The sequence below is a fragment of the Patella vulgata genome, chromosome 7 (assembly GCF_932274485.2).
Source record: "Patella vulgata chromosome 7, xgPatVulg1.2, whole genome shotgun sequence".
NCBI lineage: Eukaryota > Metazoa > Mollusca > Gastropoda > Patellidae > Patella > Patella vulgata.
Genome location: NC_065885.2, coordinates 28,844,660 through 28,853,535, shown reverse-complemented (window position 1 = coordinate 28,853,535; position 8,876 = coordinate 28,844,660).

Sequence of the window (8,876 nt, the reverse complement as noted above, 5' to 3'; positions counted from 1 at the left end):
CCTCACTTTGGAAACTTCCATTTACTGTGGTTGTGAAATCGTTAAATAAGGAGCTAAAATAGGCATACCAATCTACTGGTGATATATTACTGGAATTCGAGGTGCCAGAATTAAGAACGTGTTTAAGATATCTCCACAAGTCAGCATTGTTATTTGTATTAAATGGTAGATTATTGCATATTCTATCCCGGTTCTCTGCGAACTTTTTTGTACTTGCCTAAATTTTCGTGATTGGTACACGCTCTCCATGTATCTAACAATTTGTATTTGAAACACTTACTCCTTTCACATTCACTATCCCATCGCATAGGTTGTCGTACATTCATACAATTAACAGGCAATTTTATCATTACCATTCCATTATCAGTTGCTGCATTGGTTATAGCTTTATTTATTTTTTAACCATGCTGTTAACATCACACTCTCTGTATAGTTCTAAGAATGTTTCATAAAAACTTTCATTCAGTGTTACATTAATTGAGTTCGTATACTCCACAGCTTTGGCTTGGTTACATCTGAGTCGGTTCCATTTGTTAGCTACCTTTGATTGTGAATTTTGTTCTATTACATCTTCTCTTATATTACTGTCAAGGTTTAAAGAGAAGTGGCCAGAGTATTCATTGCATAAGATTGCATGAGAGACAAAGGTGAATTCTCCTAAAGCACGGTCATTGAGCATATGAATATTCATAGTTCTGCACAGTGATATAAGTGAATTACCGAAGTTATTGACCACTTTATCCTCCGACTTCCGTCTCACCTCAAAATTATCGACATTTAGGTATCTACTATAAAATCGTTCTCCTCTCCACGGGCATAAAATCGCCGACTAGCACATAATATAAATCACTACCATACCCTAGAGTTATATCGTTTAAATTATTTTCTAAGTTTACTCTACCATCTGATTCAGATTTCTCGTATACTTTAGATGAACTGGGAGGTATATAATCAAAGCAAAAAAAACCCATCATTCTTGTTGTAAAAAAAGCTTCTGAAATGAAATAAATTCCATTTGTATAATTGTGACAAATTCTCTTGAATAAAGGACAACCTCTTAGACAATGGAGCAATGTTTATACCCCATTAATAGATCTGCAAACTCGGTTTCCTCATTTGCCCAGGTTTCTACATTCCATGAAAGAAAGTTAATGTTTGTAGCACAAAACGTATTACATCTAATAGCGGAAAAGCATTCTCAGCATATCGAAAAAGGTGACGAAATGTTAGAAAAATTGTGGATTTTGTAAGTCGAATGGGTACGAAAACCAGAACGCCTGTAACTTTTTTTGCCCAAGGCCGATTTTGGTGGATTTTTTTTCCTTAAGTTGTACTCATATAGACCTTTCATAAAAAAACAAAGATTCATTTGTTTCGTTTTTTCCCCAGCTCACCTGGAAATGAAAAGGCACAATCATACCTAAATGTTCGATTTCCTATAACAATAGTGTATTGTTTTATAGGGTTTTCTTTGACTCACCATGAATGCCAATAGAACACTTAAAAAAATTGGAAATAATTTTGATCTGATTTTTCAGGCTTATGGAGTAACATATTACTTTATTACAACCTGTTTGGAATGGTTAACAACTGAATATTGATCTGGGTTGCTATTCTTATATCATCTAAATTTGTCAAAAGTTTGAAATCGGTGTTTGCAGCGGGTAACGTATACCCAGATTGACCGATTGTTTCCTCATTTTTTCTCATCGGAAAAGACATGTCACCACTAGCTTCGATTTCTAGTGTTTAACAGTGAAAATTCCCAATTTTTAACTGGCTTTCATTTGCACTGAAATGGGTTCTGTCAGTCCTTCCGTCCCGATTTTGTTTCCTGTGCATATTTCGTAAACCGTTCAAAATATCTATCTAAAACTTTGTACACATATCAACTCATTCCAGTTGTTGTGCATTTTGCTATTTAGGAGTTTATGGATTTAAATTTTTTGTGTTTCCATGGAAACAAATTTGAATTAGCTTTTGGTGTACAACTTTGTTTCCGGAGCATTCAAGATATCTTTATGAAACTTTGTACAAACATTAACCTATTACAGTAGTTGTGCCTTTTGCTATTTAGGAGTTTATGGATTTATATTTTTTGTGTTTCCATGGAAACAAATTTGACTTAGCTTTTGGTGTACAAATATCTTTATGAAACTTTGTACAAACATTAACCTATTATAGTAGTTATGCCTTTTGCTAATTTGGATTTTTTGGGATTTAAAAATGTTTGTGTTTCCATGGAAACAAATTTGACTTAGTTTTTGAAATTTCACTACGCATTTGAATTAGTTTTTGGTATATAATTAGAGAATATCTCAGAAACTGTTCAAGATACTTTTATAACACTTTTACTTTCATCAACCTATTATTTTATTTTCTGGTGACCGTCCTTCCGTCCCGATTTCATTTCCAGAGCATATTTCATTATCCGTTCAAGAAATCATTTTGAAACTGTATACAAACATCAAACTAAGTATTTTATTTTCTGATGTATAAGCTTAATGTTTAACATACAGCAACTGGTGGAGGTAGGCAAGGGTTGTTGTGCAATCTTACAGGGAGTACCCTGTGATCAGGGTATGATATTCCAAGAAATTGTTTTTCCTTATGCCTTCTAAACAAGTGCAACGGCGTAGGATGGTGATGACTAGTCATCCTGTTTCACTAATATTGGACCTCAACAAAGAGAATTGTTTATTCATATTATTGTCTAAGGATTTAATGCAATCGAATTATTCAGTATGTTGTTGATGTTCATTATCTAATGACCCTCCACTATTTCTGTCAGCAGTAGTCGTCGAGGAGAATGGCAATTTCGTTTGATTCTGACCTCTCGTTTCGGGGGAAGGGTTCTGTTCAATCCCTCCTTCAGAAGAAGAATAGTGAAAATGAATATCAGATAGGCTGCAGATCCATAAAACATAATTTTAAGGCCTGTATGGCAGCTACTGCTCATCAAAATACGAAAAACATTTCACCAAAATGGTGTCTTGTTTATACTGACTACCCACGCTTCCTCATTTTATGTGAAGTTTACTCCGTTTTCTTCGTCTATAATCGTCCATAATATTCCCGTACTATCTCCATCGTCATATATTTTACTAATAGATTCTTATATAACTTAGACTGGACTAGTTCAGCTTTCATTGGGGTATTTTCATAGCTTTATCGGCATTATTCGTGGAATTCAGCATATTCGTAAGCAATTCGGCATATCCGTAAATCATTCGTAACTGAATCGCTTCAATTCGTAAAGATGATTCTTCCATTTTGTAGAACCCTACCCTAACATCCGGCATATTTTTCACCCGATTACCCACGAATTATCGTAACTATTTCGTAAACTATTCGTAACTGCTTCGCTGCTACTCCAGATTCTCTACAATCTTTTTTTATTATTTTTTGTCTATTCGGTGCGATTCGTAGCATTCGTAGCCCACGTAAAAGCCAGGCATAATACATTTCCGATATACTATATAGAATCGACGTCTATTCTGTTGACTTCGGTTATTTCATGAAAGTGTATTTCCGTACAGGAATATTGGATGGTAAACGCTTGTTCAATGCACACAATTTGCGCACAATTTCGAAGTTCGATTCGTTTGTATGCCTTTTTCATTTAAAGGTAAAGAAAGAATACGATTACAATCATATAAATGTTAATGTCTAACTCCACTTACGCTCTAGTCACATTTCAAGTTTTACAACCCGTAAATATTTGTATGATATTTATGTATACGTCATTTACGGGTTAATTTAGAACAATATATTTAACAACCTAGATATTTTAAATCTAATACATATCTAATATATCTGTATATTTATTGAAATCATTCATTGGTAAGGGAGGATATGTCAGTTGCAGATTAAAGCGTGCATTAAGAAATATATATTAAGCATCCTATATGTTTGTTCACGATAGATTGTATATTTAGCAACCTAGATATTTTAAAATCTGATGCAGATACCTACTATTTCTGCATATCTATTGAAATGGGTTTCTGGAAAGGGGAGATACGTCATTTGCAGATTAAAGATTACTTAGTTTCCGATTGATTTATAATTGCAAGCTGTAATATTTTTATAAATCATTTAGTAAACAAATTAGAGGTATGCATAGGATACAAGAACAAACCACGTGTATGAAACCAATTTTAACTAACTTCGTGCATTTGAATGATGAGTTTGAAATTATGTTAACAGCTGTAGCCTCTATCGCGTTGATGAGTTTTTCGGAAACGGAGGAAATGTGAACAGTTGTAGCCTCTATCGCGTTAATGAGATTTTCGAAAAGGGGGGGGGGGTGTAACTCAAGGGAAAGACGGTCAAGGAACCCAGAATATATGTAGGTTCATCCTCTCAAGACAACGATTTTCTCCGGGTCCTCCGGTTTCCTCCAGCTGCTAAATACCCTACGCGCAAACGAATTATTGAAATAAAAACTGGACTATATGTTAGTCCCGAAATGAGATAGTTTGTGTCGAGTGGATGTTAAAGTAGCTTCTGTCTCGTTAACAAGGTTTTCGAAGGTGGGGAGGGGATAACTCCGGAATAGGGGGAGTCGTGAACACTGAAATTCGATAGGATTCGTTCTCTCGTGAACCAAATGCTTCAGACCAATTTTGAAAATATGTAGCCTCTCGCGTTAACAAGGTTTTTTGAAAAGTATATTCACGATTTGAGTGACTATCTTTTTTCATTTGTAATTTAGTTTTAAAAGTACATTTTGTCGAATTTATTTACTTACTGTCGGTTTGGACCCATTGTACAGATACGTACCCATCTCTTATTGAACATTTCGGTAAATTGATGCGTCCCCCCAAAAATACGTTATCATTATACTCTTTGCTTATTTAACCTTATTCAGAAATTTTCACAAATGTTGTCACCTCTTTGATTGCAAGTTTATTTTGTGAAAATTATTACTTAATGTTGACCAATATAATAGTTTACTTTTCAAAATAAGAAAGTGTTGACCAATCCTAACTACTTTTATTCATAAGAACGGGATAAGCCATACGATACTTTAAAACATTTTCGCAACATGTAAATGCAGCACTTTTGAATGCTAGCATATAAACGTGCATTATGAATGAAATGTCAGTTCTTTCAAGCATCATTTTTACAGCATCATGTTTATTGCGCTTTTTATTTCTTATAAATACAAATTTTTTAAAAAAGAATTAATATTAATATAACTTTTTAAAGAATTAATATTAATATAACTTTTTAAAGAATTAAAGCTAATAGATTTTTCCAAATAAATAAATTATAAACAAATCATAAATATCTCTATTTATCAAACAAAGGAAATCTACTCACTGATTTTGTTTAAACTTGCTTGAACTTTGGAATTTATTGAGGTATTCCTCTTACCGATACACCAAGAACATCAAGTAGTCTACTGGTTATACATCGCAGCTACAATATATATATATATATATATATATATATATATGTGTGTGTGTGTGTATTATGTTTATGTAAGGTAAACAACCCAGCCCAACATTTCACAATATACAAAAAGCGGACAGAAATTGCATTCGACACTTAAATATGGGATCGCGATTAATTAAGGTCATTTACATTATCATTGTACGCTTTGTCAGAGCGGATACTGGATTTTGGCGAGCTAGCAGGAAAACAAATATTTTTGAGCTTATTTTCAGAAAAATAGCTAAAGAGAACGTGGACTAAAAGGTGCAGTTTTTAATATATATGTTACGTTAGAATAGTTTGTGACAATCTTATTTCCGTTTTATAATGATGACAGTCACAATATAGTCCGGTAGAAAAGAAAGAATCCCGGTCGGAGCAAGCCAAATATATATTTTGTTAATTCCTTGTACGTTTTCGTACATATAAATGAAGGATATCACGAAATAATTAATTCGTTATCACGAAATAATGAATTCGTTATAATATTTCGTTTAAGCTAATAAATTATTTCGTTTAAACGAATTAATTATTTCGTTATAACGAATTAATTATTTCGTGAAAACAAATTTATTATTTCGTGATAACGAATTAATTATTTCGTTATACTGAATTAATATTCCGTTTAAACGAATTAATATTTCGTTATAACGAATTAATATTTCGTTTAAACAAATTAATATTTTGTTTAAACGAATTAATATTTCGTTTAAACGAAATAATTATATGAGAGTGGAATCATGAACGAAAAAATTACATAAAAGTGGAATCGTGCACTTAAGGGCTCCGTAATTCCGTTCTCGGATTATATTAAGGTTGTGTTATGAAAATAATATTTGATTAAATGTGAATGTCATGCATATGTCCAGCAGATAAACAGCTTTAAATATTGAGTCCAAATACAAATTTCATTTGAGTTATTACTCCGTTGCCAGTTTCTGTCCAGGTTGACAAAATGCGAATGCCATATATATATATGTCCAGTAGACACACGGTTTTAAATATTAATTTCAAATATCAATTCCATATTACATGTAGTTATAACTCCGTTGTGAATTTATGTGCAGGTTGTGTTATGAAAATAATATTTGATGAAATCCGAATGTCATTTACCGGTATATATAAATTTAATTATAATTATTAGGTTGTCGTTAGCGTATGTTCCGTTTGTGTTATGAAAACGACATACTGAACTGTATTCTCTACTGTATAGACATCAACGACATACTGAAAGTACTTTAAAAAGCTGTGTCATAGTCTTTATCTGACCTCTCCGTACAGGGTTCACTTTCTGAGTACAAATGTATTAAGTTACCCTATTATGGATTTCTGTTAGGCCCAGTATCCTGCATTACAGGAGCGGTTCGACTTGTACGGTTTCATACATTGTCAGTGTGAAACACTTTTATTTTGTTCGGATTAGTATTATTGTTATTTCTTTTTTCTAGAGTGTTTATATACCATGGAACTACTTTTCGGATCCTTCTGAACTATTTCATTTGAAGTAGAAAGTTGGTTTGAAATAAAGAATATATCTATATCGAAAGTTATGCAACTAACTTGTATATCCTAGTCCTATATCGCCGAATTTATCGATTTTTTTTTTTTTAAATATCGCCATTTTAATAATTGATATCATTTTTACTATTTCAGTTTTTGTAATTCTAAATTTGAATATTTCCCCACAAAAAGTTTTTCATTTATAAATAAATGCTTTTCTCAGTCTGTGATTTCTCATTGCCACAATTTGCCAATTTCCTTTTTGAATACTAGACAAATTATTTATTGTACGATTTGTTATAGTTAGTGTAATAAGACGCCATAGTCGTTATTTTTATGATACGAGAGAAGATTTTTGTTCGACAATGACATTTTTAACAATGTTGGCTAATGTATAGGTAAATAATGATCTGTTAAGTTCATGAGTTTTTTAAAAAGAGCTTTGTCATTGCGATATGGTAGTACTTTACGCCGACTATTATTGATAATGTGTTATTTTCGGAAAACTAGAGTATAATACATACTGTCTACAAATCATTTAGAATACAAGTAAAATATAACACCTCTTATTCATCATCCCATTCAATATTTTTTTTAAAAAGGAAACCCAATGACTGTTTTCTTTGCACAGAATTTTCGTTCATATTTGTCAAAATACTTTTTCTGTATCTTGTAATGTTTTCGACAGTCATATAATGACGTTTTGAATATCCATATGCTTGGTCATTCTAACACATACTTGGTCTAATGCAAATGTAATGGGCCAGTTTCCACGTAACCGGTGAAAACATGGGGCAGGGGGGGGGGGGCAGTGGGGTTCTACGGGCCCCTTCCTCGAGTAAATTGTTAATAATCGTGTGCAGAAACGATCGAATCTGACGTCTTCTGGCAGGCTACCAGTTACAACCTATCAGATCGAAATACAGCTCAGATCATTAGAATCAACCGATTCCGTTCATTTCGACGTAGCATATCGAACAAAAATCTCGAATCCTGTTAATATACAATTTCATCGGATATATTCAAAAATATAAAATCTTATCATGACATAGTACGGAAACGTGTCTTAACCGAAGTATATTGTGCGCTGCTGCGATCTAGCAATAATATCTATAACTACCTAAAAACATCTACTGTTATTGTTGTTTACTACAGATTTAACGTCCAATACAATGAATATGATATTATGTCCATACTTTGTCCATACGGTTTTTATAGTACGCCCACATTTTCATGTGGACGTATATTGTTGTCGCCCCTGTCCGTCCGGACGGACGTCCGTCCGTCTGTCCGTCTGTCGTCCACAATTGTTTGTGGACACTCTACAGGTCACAATTTTTATTCGATTTCTACGAATCTTGAAATATAGGCTTATCTCCCTAAGATCTCGATTCCTTTCGATATCGGCATGTACCGGACAGTAACTTCATTGATTATGGCCCCTGATTGTACTAAAAACCTCGTTTTTAACTTGTGGACCCTAAAGAGGTCAGAATTTTTATCTGATTTTGAAACAAAACGTTAGAATATGTCACCTTACACCATATTGTTGGTTGAGTTCGAATGTCATGAAAATCGGACCAAAACTGCCAGACAAAATGGCCGCCCGTCAACGCAAATAGTGTAAACATCTGGTATATCAAGGTTGTGGACCCTCTAGAGCTCACAATTTTCATCCGATTTTGATGAAACTTGAAATGCATGTTTATAACCCAAAGATCTTGGTTGCTGTCGATATTTGTGCATATCGGATCTTAACTTCCTGAATTATGGCCCCTGATTGTACGTTGAAATGCATATTTATAACCCAAAAATCTTGGTTCCTGTCGATATTCGCACATATCTGATCGTACCTTCCTGAATTATGGCCCTTGATGTTACGAAAAATCGCTTTTTGTTTAGCTTGTTCTCTATCCATCTCTTGAAAAATGTGGGCG